Here is a 19,272-nt window from a genome sequence, read left to right as displayed (position 1 = left end):
CTGAAAATCCATATCTCTTTTTTACCCACGTAGATACCGCATCTTGGCTATTAAATAAGAGATATTATGTTGTTTGTAAATTCAGGGAAAATAGTTATGACGGAGAACCAAGATTGCAAGCAAGTGTCTTTGTCTTTTTTATCATCCTGTTTATCTTTCTCCTGTATTTCACCTTAACCACACATGCCCATGTGATTGTAATATGATTGCACTTGAGCTACAGCCACAGCAACTCTGAGAAGCTGTGAGCAGATTCAGAAATGGAAGGTGACACAATCGGCTGCAAGCATTCTTAATCGTGCACTACAGCTCAACCGTAAAATATGAACAGAGAGACAACATATTCATGTGAAGAAGGGCGATGAAAGGAAGATGAAGTAAGACACTCGGACTCGCATAACAGGTTTCTCAGTAATTCTGTTTCAGGTGGAAAACTGACATTCCCCATCTCTTTCCTGTACCCTCGGACCAGAAGGTGAGCAAATACGGGTGATTGCAAGCATGGGATTTCAGTCCATTGTGGGACCAGCTCTGCTTCTTTCAGCACAACTGTGTCAGCCTTTACATTGTCTTTGACACAAAGTGATGGTAGCATTAGGTCTCTCAGGCAGCTAAGGCTGACTGACTGTCTATAGTGAGGCCTAAAAAAGGCAGTAAAGGTTACATTAACAACAAGCATTGTCAAAGCCAATTGGTCTTGCCTATGTGAGAGCTACTGGTTTTGCCAATGTCTTCTAGCCATATTGTACAGCAACATGGCTGCTGTACAGAATAGCTCAAATGTACTGCCATGGCTTAGAATAGAATGACGTTTAGGAGAGTGAAGCAGAGTAGCATAGAGTGAAATGGCATATAGTGGAGTTGTGTAGAATGGCGTAGAGTCGAGTGGCGTAGAGTCGAGTTGTGTCGAGCACTGTGGTGTGGCATAGAGTGATGGAGAGTGAAGTGGCTAGACTGGAGAGGCGTAAAGTCTAGTGGCGTGGATTGGTATAAAATGGTGTTGAGTGCTCCTGAGTGGCGCAGAGTGGCATACAACGGCATGGAGTGGCATAGATTAGAGTGGCATAGGGTGGATTGCTATAGAGTGTAGTGGCGTAGAATGTAGTGGTATGGAGTGGAATGGAGTAGTGTAGAGTGGCATGCAATGGTGTGGAGTGGCGGAGAATAGAGTAATGTGGAGTGTCATAGTGTGGGGTAGAGTGGCTTGAAATGGTGTGGTACAGACTGGAGTGGGTTGGCATACAGTAGAGTGGTGTAGAGTGTATTGATGTGGAGTGTCGTAGAGTGAAGTGATATGGAGTGGCTTTGAGTATAGTGGCATAGAATGGTGTGGAGTGAAAGGGAATAGAGTAGTGTAGAGTGGCATAGTGTGGAGTGGATTAGTAGCTTGGAATGGTGTGGCATAGACTGGAGTGTAGTGCGGTAGAGTGAATTAGTGCAGATTATGGCATGTAGTGGATTGCCGTAGAGTCAAGTGGTATGGAGTGGCGTGGAGTAGCATAGAGTAGAGTGACACTGTGTGGAGTGGAGTAGTGTAGAGGGGAGAAGAGTGAAAAAGTGGAAAGTTGTGTAGCAGAGAGTGGTGTAGAGTAGTACAGTTGTGGGTTTAAGTAACCAAAGCGTTGATAGAGACGGTGGATATGCATGTGCTATATGGAGGAAAGCACGGTGCATGTCTAGGAATAATACCAAAGCACTAATAAAACATAGTGCATTGCAAAAAGATGAGGAAGAATTTGGTCCAGGCTCTAGGGAGGAGCTAACACAAGAAAGGAAGAGAATCCTACAGGAGCTAAGCAATCAACTAACGGTATGCTGTGGTGAAAATCAACAACGGGGGTGGGGTAGAAGCTCTATTTAGGGGATTGTCAGAACTCTAGAAAGAGATAGACCTCTCAGTTCCACTATTACATTGATTACTAATTGACAAGTTGTTTCGATGTCTATTTAATGTGATTCTTAGCCAGAGTTCATTCAACATCCTATTAGGCTTTTGATGGGGTTTTTTAAACGCTATATTATTTCATTTGTTCTTACTCTTCTAAAACACAAATAGCCAATATGTGTTTTGCAATCTATACAATCATGTAAGTCGCTTCATCAGGACCAGAAACGTATTAATCGTTAAGAAATGCCGATCTGCAAAATACTCCAGTCTCGTCATCAAAGTTAGTACCTCTCCTTGGTTTTGCAATAACAATATTCTGTTGGTTCGATAAGATAGTAAATCAAGAAGAAAAAAAAACGAATTACAATGTTTTACCCACAACTGGCTTGATAACCATCTCCTAGTGATGTGATCTCTGTATTCAAATGGATGTCGCAGATGGTTATCATGCCGGCAGTTGGTAAAACTTCATAAAGAACAAATGAAATAATAAACTTATAAACAAATTATCAAACTTCTGATTAGATGCTCAGTGACGTACTTTTTCCACCTCTTTATACTTCTGTCTCCTTATCTCATTCTTATGGGTTCTTTCTCATCCCTGCTTTTTCCCTTTGTCATTGTTTCCTTGCCTTTCTCTTCCTCCTTCTTCTGCCTTTCTCTGTCATGCCCTGGCTCTACATCCCATAATAAAAAAAAAAAATCCTGGTCGCCAAAAATTAGTGGCGCTGGCCAACACCTGCAACAACCTCCAAAAATTAAGCACTCAATCTGAGTTTCAGGAGTTAATCTAAGTTCAGTAATCAAAGTCTCATGACAGTAAATCAAAAACATATTTTAAAAAACCAATTAAAAAATCAGTCTATCTGTGATTTCTGCATTTCAATTACAAAAAGGCTGAATCTTCACAAAGCTCTCCATTTAGGTCTTGTTCAGATGCCTAGAGGTGAGGAGAGTAATCCAGCAGCAGATATCACTGTTTGTGGCACCCTACAAAGAAAGGCTACACAGAGGAATGCACGCCAGAGCCAGTAACTTTCATGAAGTTGACTCCTCTTATACTGTCTATGTACAGGCAGGATAACCTACAGCATTACGAGTTACTTCACAACTCATATTACATCTGGAGTGAAGTCTTACAGCAACTTAATATGGATGAAGTGCAACGTCTTTGTAGGGACTGTCCTTTTTAGCCATGGATATTGTTCCTAAATTTATCTGGGGTTTCCTTGCCTACAACAGCACTGCAAAACAATTGGCTGTCTACTGGGGCAGTAGAACACTTTACAGTAGCATTACCAGGAGCAAGGCTTTGGCAGACCCACATCCAGATGCAATCTGGCATGGAACAGCTACAGGAGAAAAGTGATTCTGTCTTCTCCCTCCAGTTCAAAACACAGAAAGACCGCAAACATATGTCCTCCCTTGGCCATGTGAACCAAAGTGCTAACCAAAGTTATTCAAATATCCTAAGCTTCCTCAGTTAAACATTTGTCTCTGAGCGCACAGCCAGCTTGAGGAGGCTGGGATCAGTGGCACACATTCAGAAGTGAGTGTGAGCCCTTGAGAAGGACACATTCTGGAAAACAGTGTGACGTTTACTTCAAACTTTGTATTTCAAATGTTAAGTCATTGATAGATGTTAATAGTACCTTTTAATCAATTCTCATCCACCTTTAATCAGTTCCCTCCTTCCTTCCTCCATCCTCTTCCCCGGTTGTTAATTTACAAAATGGCAATGGCTACCCCGTCCAGCACAAATACACCTCAAACACAGCTGCTCAGTGATGTCTTCATGAGGGTTCTATATCCCTCCTACATGCTTTCAGTTTTGCACAACAAAGAAAAAGGTTCAGAAATTCGCCTAGGAACAAACCTTCATTACACCAGTGACATGACAAAAGTACAAAATTAAGTTCACTTTTGTTGAATTTATATTCTAATTTTGTGGCACGGCCACATGTTTCCTGTTATGGCTAATTACCAGTACTGTAAAGCATGGCTGTGCGATGTGGCATACAGTCAGGAACAGCTAACTAACTTTTGGGAACTGATGCCTTTACTCTTATGCCCCAGAGACATATGGGTGCTGTTCACCTCCTACTGCTACAACAGGGACTCTAACTTGCTCTCTGCAGATGCTGATATAGGTGCTGACCCACCGGAGGGGGAGGTGTAGTGGCCCTCAGCTTCAAAGTGCTGTATGTTGTGCCAGTGCCAAGCTGGTTCCCTGCTCAGCCACCTCAAAGCTTGTCTGAGAGTCTCTTTGGCACTTTTATCACCCCGCCACATCTCTGTGTTCTTCACCCACACAATTTTTTTTTGCATCTGCTTTTACCAGTTTATATGCCAGATATTAGGAGTGGTGTAAATCAGTGTTCCCCAACCCCCGGGCCGCGGACCGGTGCCGGTCCGTGGATCAATCAGCACCGGGCCGCCCCACTGTGGCGGGCGGTAAATGTTTGATAATTTTTCCGTGGCCCGCTTGTCACACAATGGGACAAGCGGGCCACGGAAAAATTATCAAACATTTACCGATCCGCGGCGATAAAAAGGTTGGACAACACTGGTGTAAATAACTGATGTCCCAATAAGGATTGTATGAACTGTGCCTTAGTTCCTGTTTGCTCTTTCCCTGTTATTCTTGTACCTACTCACAAATCTCCCTCCCCCTAACTGCACCCCTCCCCCATACATCGCTGTCATTGCATTGCTTGCTTTGACAAATGACAATAAAGAAGTTTTAAAATAAATTACAAATACTGTAAATTCTAGTAGGTAATCCATGCAGTTAATAGAGGAAAAAGAGTTCCTTGTGAGGGTACATGTGGACATCTTAAGAAAGTAAATATTACCCAGTAATCTTCTGTTTGTAGCGTGTGGTCCTGTAGGTTCACATGCTCTGCATACTCCTGCCATCTAGTATTGGGTCGAATCGCTTGTGTTTGTAATTGGGTTACTGGTTAACTGGGTTGTGAGCCCTGGTCAAGCAGCAACCACAATCCTGGTCAGGGTAAGACAAAAGCAAACCCCAAATCAACCTGTGTTCAACCCCCTGGTATGTTGGTACAGAGCACTCAGGCTTAACTTGGAGGCAACGTGTAACGTATTTGTGCAGCACTTCAAACAGTAAAACAATGAAAACACCAAACAAAAAGATCTCATACAAAGTTAGAAGGATAGGCAAAATGTAATAAATAAAACAAGACTAAAACAACCAAAATCCAGTAGAACCAAAGTAATGGAAAATGGAAGAATAAACTTCAATATAATGCCTAAAAGCAAAAGGCACCAACTGTGGTCTGGTCGCGCTGGACTGGATTAAAATCAAAAGTTCAGGCAGACAGGAATCCAGCTTGGGTCAGATACGGTCCCAGATTAGTCATGCTGATCTTTTACCTTCTTAAGTTTAGTAGCAAGAGTCCTGGAAAGAGTCGCAGGGAGTAAGGAGAGCGCCAAAGGCGGTGGTCGGCGTGCCTCGAAGAGCAGGCCGTGCATTGCAGATGGGCGAGCTGGAGCTTCGTGGTGGCAGTCCTCTGCAGGCGATCAATACTTGCTGTGCAAAAAGATGGGCTGGCAATGGCTTGTGCTGAATTTTGGTGCGAGAAGGGCAGTTCTGGTGCAAACTGGCTTGTTCACGGTCATGAAAAGCCCAAAAGCTTGATTAAAAGCCAGCTGAGCTACACCAAAGGTTCAGGAGCTGACGGTCACCACTTGGGGGTCAGAAACTCGCTGCAACTGGGTCCAGGAGATGGTTGTGGAGCCTTTTATGTCCCTGAGGCTCAGATCAGAAGGATAGCAGACTAGCCCTTTGAGTCACTCTGGGGTCCTGGGTTCAAGATGAAGTTGCAGGTCCAGTTCTTCTTCCCCATGCAGGCGGGCAGCAGTTTCTCTAGAGCAGCAGTCCTGCAAAGTGGCAGTCCTTGTAGCAGCACAGCAGTACTCCTTCCTGGCAGAGTATCCATAGGTCCAAAAGTGTATTGGAGAGGTGATGTCTGAGGTCCTTCTTTTATACACAGTTGTGCCTTTGAAGTGGGGAGAAGCTTCTAGAGGCATGCCTTTGAAGTGCACAGATGTCCTGCCTTCCTTGTCCTGGCTCGCGACTGACTACAGAGGGTATGCAGCCCCTTGTGTGGAGGCAGGACTCAGCCAATTCAGGTGTAAAAGGGGCTGTGCCCAGCTCCTTCCTCCCATGTTGTCAGTGATAGCCCATCCAGTAACACCAAAGCTCCCACTGCATGTGGTTGTCTAGGAAGAATACATAAAGCCCAACTGTCACCCACACCCAGTCATCTAACTCAGAGAGAGGCTGCAGGCACCAAATGGATTAGGCTAGAAAATGCCACCTTTCTAAAAGTGACATTTTCAGAATTGCAATTTTAAAATCTGACCTCACCATTTGTTAGGATTTAAAATTATGATTCCAGAGACACCCAGCATGAACTCTTCGCATTCAGAAAGCACACTTATAAACATAAGACAACTCCAGTCTCATTCTATGAGAGAGATAGGTGTTCCAGTACTGAAAAACAAATGTAAGAGTTTTTCAGTCCCAGGACAGGTAAAACTTAAAAGTACATGTCCTACGTTTTAAATACATTGCACCCTGCCCTTTGGGCTGTCCATTGCCTACCTTTGGGGTGACGTTTATGTGTTAAAAAGGAAGATTTTGGCCTGGTAAACGATTTAATTTTCCAGGCCGAAATAGCAGTCTAAACCAGGGCACATGGGGTACCGCTTTACTAGGAAGTTACAAGTAAATTAAATATGACAGTTGGGTATAAGCCATTGTTACCATGTTTAAGGTAAAGTACACAAGCACGTTAGCAGTGGTAAAGTTACAGAGTCCTAAGACAGGCAATAAAGAAAGTCGTCAAAAACAGGAGGTGTGAATTGAAAAAGTTAAGGGCAAACCACGACAAGGATGCCAGGTTTAACAGTTTGCAAGTGTTTTCCTTTGAAGAAGTCTCAAGTCACAAGATGTGCTGTTACCCCTCCCTTAGAAGGGAATGCGCATGGGTGCAGACTCCATGTTGGATTTTTTTTTAGCACAGCAGGTGAGAATGTGCATTGAGTAGCAAAGAAGCTTAACATGGTGCACTATGTGTATTGTCTAGTTTTAGTTTGTTAATAGTAGAAGAGATCTATGATGAACATCGACTTTAAGGGAAAAGGATGGGTGCGTGTGATTCTATAGCACTACACCAGGGGTCTCCAACTTTTTCTGTAATAAGAGCTACTTATGTTCCATGAAAATCATTGGAACCTACTGATATTGTATTGTATTGTAATCGTATTTATATAGCGCTTACTACCCCTGACGAGGCGTCGAAGCGCTTTTCGATGAGTAGCACGCTACTCCGGTACCCAACAAGAATTAGTGATGGATTAGTATAATTTAATAAGGAGTACAGTTTTAGTATTATTATGAGTTAATTTGAGTTGCGGATATGAGAGTTTGTTAGTTAGATTGACTTGAGGAATGGAGGGGTGGAGGAGGAAAGAAATCCAGAAGTGTTAATTGGGAGTTTATCCTTCATTTACTCAATCCAAAGGCTTGAGATGAATAAAAGGGGGAGCGGAGGGGAAAGAGGATGTGGAAGGGTTAGGGAGAGCATAGTAGGAGGGTGAGATGAATGCAGGAGAATTTAGTAGGGTTGTGTGGGAGGTCACAGAGGTACAGTGAGGTTTGGTGAGTTAGATGTGGAGGTGGAGGGAAGAGCTTAGGCAGAGATGTTTAGGAGATGAAAGTGGTCGAAGGGATTTGGGATGAGTCCGAGTGAGAATGGAGGATAGTTTGATAGAGACATGACATAAGAGTGATGAGTAGATAAGTGTGATAAAAGAGAGCAGAAATTCATAGATATCTAGTATAACAACCCAAAAAACCAGGAGCCATGCAAAGATCCACAAACATGCCAGGCACAGAAACAACATATACACATACATACACATATATATATATATATATTTATACACACACACCTATGAATACAACACACATATGCACATATAATACATAATTAGAATCATGGGTAAAAAATACTTAGTCATCCATCCATCATCCTGGTAAAAGGCGGGAATTCCTTTACCTACTTCGAGGGTGGACGGGGTGTGGCTCAGCGGGCGGAGCTTACAGGTGCTTTATAAAGGGAGAGCCTTCTACTCTGTCTCCAGCAGAGGAAGATAGAACCCGCGCGTCTCAGTCATATACAGATTACGCTCCAGTACATCCTCAGTTCACCTCCAGGAAGGATTCTAGATCTTTTCTGCTATGGGATCTCTGAGCGCACAGCCTTGCTTTATCTTTGCCAAGTCCAAGAGTTAGGGTGGCTTGTCCTTTCCAGAAGGTGAGCTTCAACTGCGGCATCTGCTGCGTTTATATTGTACACTAGGGGTACGTGATGGGCCATGGGGTAAACGTCTCCAGCAACCTTGTGTGCCTTTGGCAATGTTATTGTTACTAGTGCGTCTTTGTGGAGATGTCCTCGTGCTTCTGAGCATCAATAACGCACCACGTGAATCGGCGGTAAACGCAGTGGGGTCGTTTTGGAAAGATGACCATCATCCTGGTAAGAGGCGGGAATTCCTTTACCTACTTCGAGGGTGGACGGGGCGTGGCTCAGCGGGCGGAGCTTACAGGTGCTTTATGAAGGGAGAACCTTCTACTCTGTGTCTCCCGGAGAGGAAGATAGAACCTGCGCATCACAGTCAGATACAGATTACGCTCCAGTACATCATCAGTTCACCTCCAGAAGCTAAGCTTCAACTGCGGCACCTGCTACGATTATAATTGTAAGTACTTCCTTTGAGGATTAGTTTCTGTAAAATGAGCATCGTGGCCTACTCAACCGGAGTATTTTCTACGAGTATGTCAGTAAGCGTTACCTAGCATGTTTCATACGCCCCGTTTATATTGTACACTAAGGGTATGTGATGGGCCACGGGGTAAACGTCTCCAGAAACCTTGTTTTCCTTTGGCAATGCGATTGTTACTAGTGCGTCTTTGTGGAGATGTCCTCGTGCTTCTGAGCATCAACAACGCACCACCAGAATCGGCGTTAAAAACGCATTGGGTCGTTTTGGAAAGCTGTCCATCATCCTGGTAAAAGGCGGGAATTCCTTTACCTACTTCGAGGGTGGACGGGCGTGGCTCAGCGGGTGGAGCTTACAGGTGCTTTATGAAGGGAGAACCTTCTACTCTGTGTCTCCAGGAGAGGAAGATAGAAACCGCGCGTCACAGTCAGATACAGATTACGCTCCAGTACATCATCAGTTCAACCTCCAGGAAGGATTCTAGATCTTTTTCTGCTATGGGATCTCTGAGCGCACAGCCTTGCTTTATCTTTGCCAAGCCCAAGAGTTATGGTGGCTTGTCCTTTCCAGAAGCTGAGCTTCAACTGCGGCACCTGCTACGTTTATATTTGGAAGTGCTTCCTTTGAGGTTTAGTTTCTGTAAAATGAGCATCGTGGCCTACCCAACCGGGGTATTTTCTACGAGTATGTCAGTAAGCGTTACCTAGCATGTTTTATACGCCCTGTTTATATTGTACACTAAGGGTACGTGATGGGCCACGGGGTAAACGTCTCCAGCAACCTTGTGTGCCTTTGGCAATGTGATTGTTACTAGTACGTCTTTGTGGAGATGTCCTCGTGCTTCTGAGCACGAACAACGCACCACCGGAATCGGCGGAAAACGCGGTGTGGTCGTTTTGGAAAGCTGTCCATCATCCTGGTGAGAGGCGGGAATTCCTTTACCTACTTCGAGGGTGGACGGGGCGTGGCTCAGCGGGCGGAGCTTACAGGTGCTTTATAAAGGGCGAACCTTCTACTCTGTGTCTCCAGCAGAGGAAGATAGAACCCGCGCGTCACAGTCAGATACAGCTTACGCTCCAGTACATCATCAGTTCACCTCAAGGAAGGATTGTAGATCTTTTACTGCTATGGGATCTCTGAGCGCACAGCCTTGCTTTATCTTTGCCAAGCCCAAGAGTTACGGTGGCTTGTCCTTTCCAGAAGCTGAGCTTCGACTGCGGCACCTGCTACGTTTATATTTGGAATTGCTTCCTTTGAGGTTTAGTTTCTGTAAAAAGAGCATCGTGGCCTACCCAAACCGGGGTATTTTCTATGAGTATGCCAGTAAGCGTTACCTAGCATGTTTTATACGCCCCGTTTATATTGTACACTAAGGGTACGTGATGGGCCACGGGGTAAACGTCTCCAGCAACCTTGTGTGCCTTTGGCAATGTGATTGTTACTAGTGCGTCTTTGTGGAGATGTCCTCGTGCTTCTGAGCATCAACAACGCACCACCGGAATCGGCGGTAAACGCAGTTGGGTCGTTTTGGAAAGCTGTCCATCATCCTGGTAAGAGGCGGGAATTCCTTTACCTACTTCGAGGGTGGACGGGGCGTGGCTCAGCGGGCGGAGCTTACAGGTGCTTTATAAAGGGAGAACCTTCTACTCTGTGTCTCCCGGAGAGGAAGATAGAAACCGCGCGTCACAGTCAGATACGGATTACGCTCCAGTACATCATCAGTTCACCTCCAGAAACTGAGCTTCGACTGCGGCACCTGCTACGATTATAATTGTAAGTGCTTCCTTTGAGGTTTAGTTTCTGTAAAATGAGCATCGTGGCCTACCCAACCGGAGTATTTTCTACGAGTATGTCAGTAAGCGTTACCTAGCATGTTTTATACACCCCGTTTATATTGTATACTAAGGGTACGTGATGGGCCACGGGGTAAAAACGTCTCCAGAAACCTTGTTTTCCTTTGGCAATGCGATTGTTACTAGTGCGTCTTTGTGGAGATGTCCTCGTGCTTCTGATATTATTAGTGTTGTAATAGTGACCACGTCAGACAAGATTACATCAGTGGGCACCATATGCAGGATTACTACCAGCGATTACCTCAGTGCATCAGGCGAGTTAACCAGCAGTGACGCAAAAAAAGACTTTGCCAACTTGGAATGTCTACATGGGTAATCAACAGGCATAGCAGCAATGCCTCTAATATCAAGGTAATAACATTTGTAAAAAGTCGCCCTAGTGCCACGTGATTTTCTCACTCAAATATCAAATTTAAATATGTTTTGGAAATTCAGCCATTTTTCCCCCAAACATCAGCCTATGAGTTATGAAATTAACATATGTTTGTCTCAAATATAAACCATGAATGTTGCTATACATGTAATAATTCAACCAAAGAAACGCTTCTAATTTAGTAGGCTGGGCTGCACAGAGGAGAGCTACTATGAGATAGTTCGAGAGTTACCAGGAGCTCACAAGCTACTCATTTGAGAAGCCTGCACTACACCCTAAGAACAGACGCCTACAGGGTAAGTAACATTTTCAGTTCGTAGTAGATACACATGCTCTGCTTAGTCTAAAAAGCAGTATTCTCATAAAGCAGTAATGTGTGTGTCTGATGTAGATGTCAGAAATAAAGTCCTTAGGATGGTTCGACAAGCCATATCCTGTGGCTGGCAAGTATGTCTACACAATAGTGTTTGGCAACCATGTGTTGTAGCTGTCAGGTACACTATTGTTGCCTAGAAAAATAATGGTTACTCCTTTTTTACAGTTGGAGTGTAGCATGGGCTGGATACGTAAGAGGCTCTTGGCTTTGTGGTAGTAATGGTGGCAGTAGATTTGGATGCACTTAGCCATCCACCTGGTAATGCCAGCTTTAGAGACCAAGTAGCCTCTGTAAGGCTTCATGAAAGTGACAAAGAGGTGATTGGACTTACAAAAAGGCATGGGTAAGTTAGTGTAAAACATAAAAGATCTTTTAATGGCTAGCTTGTGTAATGCTTTTTTTTGCTACTGAGTCAGAAAGAAGACAGGGAGGTCTGTAGTTTCATTAACATTGAAAGGGAGACCATCTTGGGGACAAATTTGGGATTGGTTCTGAGAGCAACCCTACCTTTATGAACCTGGATAAAGGGGTTTTGTATATTGATCGCCTGTAGTTTGCTAATGTATCTGAGGAAAGTAATAGACAAGGAAACCTACTTTTCAGAAAAGGAACTGAAGGGGGCATGAATGTAACAGTTCAAAGGGTGGTCCTAGGAATTGTGTGAGGATTATGTTAAGGTTCTATACATGGGCATGGTATGTTATTGGGCAGGGGTTATTCTAGAAGATACAGCCCTATTAAGACCCTTCATGAAAGTCTTGACAACTGGAATTCTGAATAGGGATGAATGTTCCATGTTTTGCATATAAGGTCTGCAGCAGTGTAGGTGTATAGATGTATAAGCAAGGCCTGACTTTTACAGATGTAGGAGATAGCAGATGATGGCCTGGATACTAGTCTTTAAGATGTCCATGTGTTTGGTGGTCCAGTAGTGGACAAACCTTTTCCACTTTGTAGAACAACAGACCTGTGTTGTGGGCTTCTGCACTTCTCATTGAATTGTCATATACTCTTGCGGAAGGTTTAAATAGCCAAATTCTAACACTTCCAGTGGCTGATCGCTAGGTTGAGCTGCCTGAGGTTTAGATGTCTGGTCTGGCCTGGAAGAAGATGGAGTAACTTGGCATGGGGGATGATGGACATCTCTAGAAGAATGGAGCACGATGATTGTCTGGCCCTAGTAGAAGCCATCAGGATGATAGTTTGGAATATTTGTCTCATTTTCCTCACCATGTACATGTAGACTGGAAGAGCTTGAAAAGAGTAGGCAATGATCCCCGACCAACTCCTACACAGTGCATTGCCTATGGACATCTGGGAACAAAGTTTGGACATTTTGTGTTTTTTGGGGGGGGCAAACGGATCTATTTGTAGGGTAAGCTAGCGCTGAAGGTACCTTTGTAGGACTTGCTGTTGGAGTTCCCACTTATTGACTTGTTGATTCATCCTGCTAAGCACGTCCATGAACTAATTGTCCACACCCAGAATGTGTTCCACTAGAAGTTGTATATCATAGTGGATCACCCAGTGCCGAATTCCCCTGGATTAAAGCGGACAGCTGGAGAGAGAGTATTCTGCCATGTTTCCGTAGGTAGAACATAGCAGTAGTGTTGTCCATCTTGATGAGGCCTATCTCCCCCCGAATGAGTGGGAATAAGGTTTTGAGGTATAGTTAATTGATGTAGCGGCCCATGTACTGAGAGAGCCCCACACCCTGAACAGTCATGTCATTGAGATGTGCCCCCTGCCTGATATAGAGGCGTTGATGGTGCTGGTCACTTGCAGAATGGGGTCTGAAAATGTTCCCCCTTGCCTGAGATTGCTACTGTTCCACCATTGCACAGGGCTGTTAGCGCTGGCCTTTATTAAACTTAGATCGTCCCAGTAACCCGCCTGTGACCACTGCCCCGTAAGGCAGTCTTGTAGGGAGTGCGTATGGAGCCTGGAACAAGGCACAGTGGAGATCCATGATGTCATCACCCCCAGGAGGCACATGACTGTTTTGACTGTGTATTGATAATGGGATTTAAAAAAGAGGCAGCAGTTGCTGGAATGCCAGCACTATTTTGCAGATTGGGGCATGCTTTTCCTGTGACTCCATTCAGCAGGAACCCTAGGAAGGGTAGAATCTTGAGATCTTGAGGTTCTAGGAGGGATTTGGTGGCAGTTATGGTGAAACCCGGGCTGTGAAGCAGGGCGATACCTTGAGTGAGGTGAGGTGCAACACTGCTGTCTGCCACCTCTGTTAATCAGCCAATTGTTGAGGTGAGGGGAAGATGTAAGTGCCCCTTCTTTGTAGTTGGGTGGCTACCACTGCTAGGCACTTAGTGAACACTCTTGTAGCTGTTGCTGCCCCTAAGAGGAAGTACTCGGAATTGGTAGTGACGTCCACTTGCCACACATTCAAGGTTCCAGCTGTGTGCAGGGTGCATGGGTATGAGATTCTTGAGATCGAGGATCAACACTTAATCGCCTTGTCAAAGTAATGGAATTACATCCTCTAGAGTAATCATATGGAATGTTCTGACAGGATGTATTTGTTGAGAGGCCGGGGATCTAAGGTAGGCCTGAGGGGGAAATCCTTTTTGAGGGTGAGAAACTAGAATGATTAAGCTTCCCTCCCTTGTTTGTCTGGCGCCACTCTTTCTATTGCGCCTTTCTTGTGGAGAGCTTGAACCTCTTCTTTGAGGAGGTGAAAATGGTCTCTGCTGAGGGAATGCCTGAGGGGTGGGATGCTAGACAGATTGTGAGAAGTTTTAGGCTGTGGCAAATGACTTCTAACAACCACTGGCCTGATGTGCTTTCCGCCCAGTGAGAGAGGAAATTGTATTGTCTCCCCTCTACAGGTGACATATGATCATGGGTGGGGGGGAGGGGGGCTCATCACTGCTTTGAGTTCGAGGCTCCTTTGCTGGAGCCATCCCTGCTCTTATTTTGTTGTTGTTGCTCTTATAAATACCCTGGTGTAGTCCCTACCTGCTTGCTGATGGAACCCTGCTGCTGTCTTTGGTAACAATGTGGCTGGTTGAGCGAGGTGGGTTTAGTTGTTTCCGAAAGGAACCTCTGAGTCAGATTTCCTGGGCAGCCATAAATGTTGCAGTCTCCTAATCCTTTTTTAATCTTTTTGAGCATTTAGTCAGCCTCGAGGCTAAGAGATGCTTCAAGTCGAACAAGGACACTAGTATTAATGTCTCTTGAGAGGCTTCTGTATGTGGATTCGAGTGCACAGCGAATTCTGCCATTGGCAATGACCTTCCTTCAAACACCATTTTCTTACTGTACTCCTCTGGGAGATGTTTGACAAGATCCTGCATCTCTTCCCACTAGGACCTGTCACATTTGGCAAGATGGCCAACAGAGTTGGCTATACAACAATGCATGGCTGGCAAGTCGACTATTGCCTGCCGCATCAATCTGCTTGCTGTGTTTATCGGGCAGCTGGGCAGAAGCCCATTTGCAGGCAGTATGAACCATTAGGGAGTCAGGGGAAATCTGTATTTTGATTCAAATGGGGTCAGTGGCGAGGGTTTGTACTTTATTAGAATCTGAGCATGAATACCCTTTCCTTAAGAGGCTCTTTAAAAACAATTTGGGGGTAGATTTTAGCATGCCTTTGAGCATGGGCAGGAATTGCACTGTCCGTTCAGACTTTCACAGTGTCTCCAGGAGAAACCCGTCCTTCTCCTGGATAAAGTGCATATCCATCCTAATGAACGCTGTGGCCCGTTAAATGACCTTGTGACAGGCCATAGTATCCTCTGGTAGGATGCTGATATTCCACAGTGCTCCAAATCAGGGTCACTGGAAGATCGTTATAGTTGTCGCAATAATCATCAGAAGGTCTTTGGTCCAAAGGCTGGTCATAAAAGCAAAGGGGCCATACGGACCGCCAGGGTTGGAGAAGGTGCTGGGAACCCTTCACATGACTGATTGAGGTAGAGGGAGTGGTGTGCATGAGCGTTGTCGTGGTAAAGGAGGTGTAGTTGATGGTGTCAGCAAAGGTGGAGGAACCTCTTCATGGTCTAATGGACTCAAACAGCCCGATTTGGGATTGGGAGTTGCCTGCGCTGCAGGGATTCCTGATGGCACAGTCTCTTTGCCCTCCTCAGCGCCAAAGAGATCTTCATCTCTGAAGATGCCTGGAGCCTCAGAGGATGCCGGCTGATGCATCTTGCAATGAGCCCAGCACATTTTCCTTTGATACCTTAGGATTTTCTTTGAATGGAAGGTGAGGCAGGAGTCATAGGAGGTATTGTTGTCGTTGGAAGAAATTTTCAAGCTGCAGACCTCATGATGAGCCTACGACAGATATTTAGAATTGCATTACGGCATTGTTGGAAGGGTGTCCTTTCCATCACCCCCTCCCAGGCTGCTTTCTCTGGGGTAGAGGGCTGAAGACGAATGTGGTCTCCGAAAGGCACATTGAGTCCTGTGCTGTCCAGGGCATTGAGTGCTTGACTATGGTACCTTAGGAGCAATGTGAGAAGGAGTCATGATCAAAAATCATCAAGAAGAGAGCTGGTTATCTTGGTGGGTCAATATCAGAAACTAATTGTGTGGGCCCAAGAAAAATGTTCAGGACACAATGAACTCTGAGCACTCTCTGTGCACGTCAGAACCTGATGATGGAGTCAATGCTCATGCTCATTTCTCACTAAGGGAAGAGCCACACAACATTTTGTGACTCAAAAGACTCCTTTGAAGGTAAATAATTTCCAAGTGCCCAAGCCCAAGACTAGATCCACAAAACATTCCCAGGGTACATCAATTGGGAGGCTTTGAAAAATATACAGTATATGAAGAAGGACCATCATCTTGATCCCATTGATCCGTACCAGCAAAGAGAGATATACTGGTGCTGAGTCCGCTTTAAGCTGACGGAGCAGGGGAGGAAAGTTAGTGTGGTACAGGTCAGAAACATTAGGGGTAATCTTAATCCCCAGGTGTGTGATGTCTTTTTATCACCCGTTTGAAGGGTGTTGAGGCTGCCAGAGTTCCCATCTCACATGAAAGCAGGGTGAAGTTGAGAAGAGCGGACTTATGGGGGTTAACACATTAACCTGAGACAGTCTCATATCTACTAAGCTCACATTGTAAAGCCTGTAGTGGTTGTGATCACATGAGCTGAAAGGGATCCCCTGATTCTCCAGTGTAGCACATATCAGAGCTGCCAAGTTTTCTATCCTGAGAGCAAACAAGAGGGGGGAGAATGGGCACCCCTGGTGCGTCCCAGGTTGTAAGGACAAATAATCGTAACCCACTCCATTGACCATTACGTGCGACAAGGGATGCTCATAGTTCGCCTGTACCATGTTAATGAAGTGTTTGTTAAGACCAAATTCATGAAGGGTGTGCAAAAGGAAGGCCCAGCCCACTCCGGCGAAGCCCTTCTCAGCATCAAGCACCACCAAAATGGCAGGAATCTGTTTTTTAGTCGCCTTCTCAATCAGGTGGACTACCCTCCTGAGATTGCCGTAGGTCTGTCTCCACTGAATGAATCCAGATTGATCGAGATGGATCATATTGGGAAGAAGCCCCTCAAGCCGGGTAGCGAGTATTTTAGAGTAGAGGTTGGCATCTAAATTGAGCAAGGCAATCAGCCTATAGGAGATGCGAAGAAGGGGTTCTTTACTCAGTTTAGGAATAATCGAAATAAGTGCCTCACTTATAGTGGGAGTGACTTGTTTGATTGAAGCCATATGGTAAAATAGAAGCACAAGGTATGAGACTAACTCAGGACCAAACGTTCTGTAAAAGTGTGCTGTAAGCCCGTCGGGCCCTGGGGATTTGTGTAACTTAAGAGAGGAAATGGCCTCTCAGACTTCATTCTCCTCAATCAAGCCACCCAATGCATCGTTTTGATCTACAGTGACCTGGGATAAGGTCACTCCCTCCAAATAATCTATTTGAGTATCTACATCTGGGGTTCAGATGTATACAGGTTTTTTATAAAAATCACAAAAGGCGTCAGTTTTGTCATGTTCAGACATGACGAGCGCCCCAGAATCTTTGCAAATTAGGCTGATATAGTCTTTTTCATGTTTAAGACATAGTTGGCGTGCCAGATGGGTGCCTACCTTGTTGCCTTTATCGTATGTCAGATGTTTGAGACAAAACAAGGTGAATTCCACCCTTTTGGTATAGGCCACTCCCAATTCCCACTGTAGAGCCATAACTTTTCTTTGGAGTCCAATATAGGGTTTTCTTTATGGGTGCATTCAGCTAGACGGAGCTCAGCCTCCAAGGTCAATCTATCTTGGGTTTTCTGTTTATGAAGCGTAGATACGAGAGGAATACATTTACCCCTGATTACTGCCTTGAAGGCATCCCAGGTGGTTGATATATTAGTGTCATGGGGTTTACTCTCCTGGAAGAAATCTACAATAGATTTGTGCAGCTCATCTCGAACAGCCGATCTCTAGTAAGAGATCCTGGGAGGAACCAGCAGTGTAGTTCAGGAGTGGGGAGTCCCCATTCCAAAGTGAGGCTTATTGGGGCATTATCTGAAATCATGATCGGATGAAAGTCAGCAGCCAAAAGGATTTGTTCTAGGGATTGGCTAATAAAAGTATGATCCACGCATAAGTATGTATGGTGGGAGTGAGAAAAGAAGGTGTAATCCCGAGTGGTTGGGTGGAGTGTACGCCAGGCATCAAGCAGTCCAGTCAACTGGGTGTTTGAGCGATTTTGTAAAGCTTCCCGTGTTACAGGGGCATTATCTGAAATCACGATCACATTAAATTCGGCAGCCAAAAGGCTTTGTTCTAGGGATTGGCTAATAAAAGTATGATTCAATTGGGAGTATGTGCAGTGGGAGTGAGAAAAGAAGGTGTAATCCCGAGTGGTTGGGTGGGATGTACGCCAAGCATCAAGCAGTCCAAGGGAGTGAATCGTGTGTTTGAGCACTTTCCTAAAACTTCCTTCTCTGCGGGTGCATACCATCTAATTGCAGGTTTCAGATAAGTTTAAAATCCCCCTTGAGTATAGTGTTTCCTTCAGAAAAGCCCTCTAGCAGACTAAAGAATGAGTAGAGAAAAGTAGTTTGCAGCTGTCTTTTGTAACAAGGTGTTTCAAGTTGTAGCCTTCTGGCTTAACGGTGGCAGGCTACAGTGGAGGTTCATAGCGCCGAGGGTTCAAAAAAAGTCTCAAAGAACCCCGCAGAGCACCAAATGGGCGAAGGCCCGCGACCGTAGGGAGCTCATGGGGCCGGAGCGGAAACCACGCCGAGGCCCGAGCAGAAACGCGCCGGATAGGGTGCGCAAACAAGAAATGGCAGGGGACCGTAAGCGGCCCCCGCAAAAGCAAGCACCCTACCCCCGTGGTTCTGGCCTTATCGCAAGTGGGGCACAGGTCGGAAACGGAAAGGGGGGGGCATAGAAGGAACAATGGCCCAATGGGGCCGAAGCATTTTTTGAACTAACCCCAACATGACCCGAAGGCTGAAAGGGGGTTTAAAAAGAGCTGCCCGGTACAAAACCCTAATACGTATCGAGGGCAGCCGGGCATGGGATGAAGAGGACATAGCGGGTTACATGCACAAAATGATGATAGCAAGAGACGCCAAAAGCTGAGCAAACAAGGGCGAACAGCCCTTTCGCGGGCGCTACCAGAAAGGAAGACACGAGAAGGCGAAGCCTTTCCACAAGAGGCAGCATTACACACAGTGGAAGGGGCCACAGGCTGGGAGGGCATCCGCAGCAGTATGCTTCTAGTTTGAAAAAGACAAATGTACATGGGGTGCAGCGTGTAAATTCAGACACGTGTGCTCTACATGTGGGGGTGCCACCCCGCAGCAGAATGTAAGAGGGTGGGAGGAAGCAGCCTCAAGAGGGAGAAAGATAAAAAGAAATAGTCACACCCACACAGTAACCTGGCTGGGGAGAAAAGTGGAGGTGGCAGTATCCCCCATAAATGCAGGCAGATTGAGGCAACTGGCAAACGAATACGACAACAAACAAGTCGCAAG

At 45.4% G+C, this 19,272-nt stretch overlaps 1 protein-coding gene across 1 annotated transcript in view; it reads right to left on the bottom strand.

The window, feature by feature from the left end:
• Positions 1-19,272, bottom strand: part of LOC138246998 (polycystin-1-like) — a 521,270-nt gene that overhangs the window by 7,776 nt on the left and 494,222 nt on the right. The window lies entirely within an intron of this gene.

The sequence above is a fragment of the Pleurodeles waltl genome, chromosome 7 (assembly GCF_031143425.1).
Source record: "Pleurodeles waltl isolate 20211129_DDA chromosome 7, aPleWal1.hap1.20221129, whole genome shotgun sequence".
In the NCBI taxonomy this organism is placed as follows: Eukaryota; Metazoa; Chordata; class Amphibia; order Caudata; family Salamandridae; genus Pleurodeles; species Pleurodeles waltl.
The sequence above is the reverse complement of the archived record's forward strand: the minus strand, read 5'-3'. Positions and strand labels throughout refer to the sequence as shown.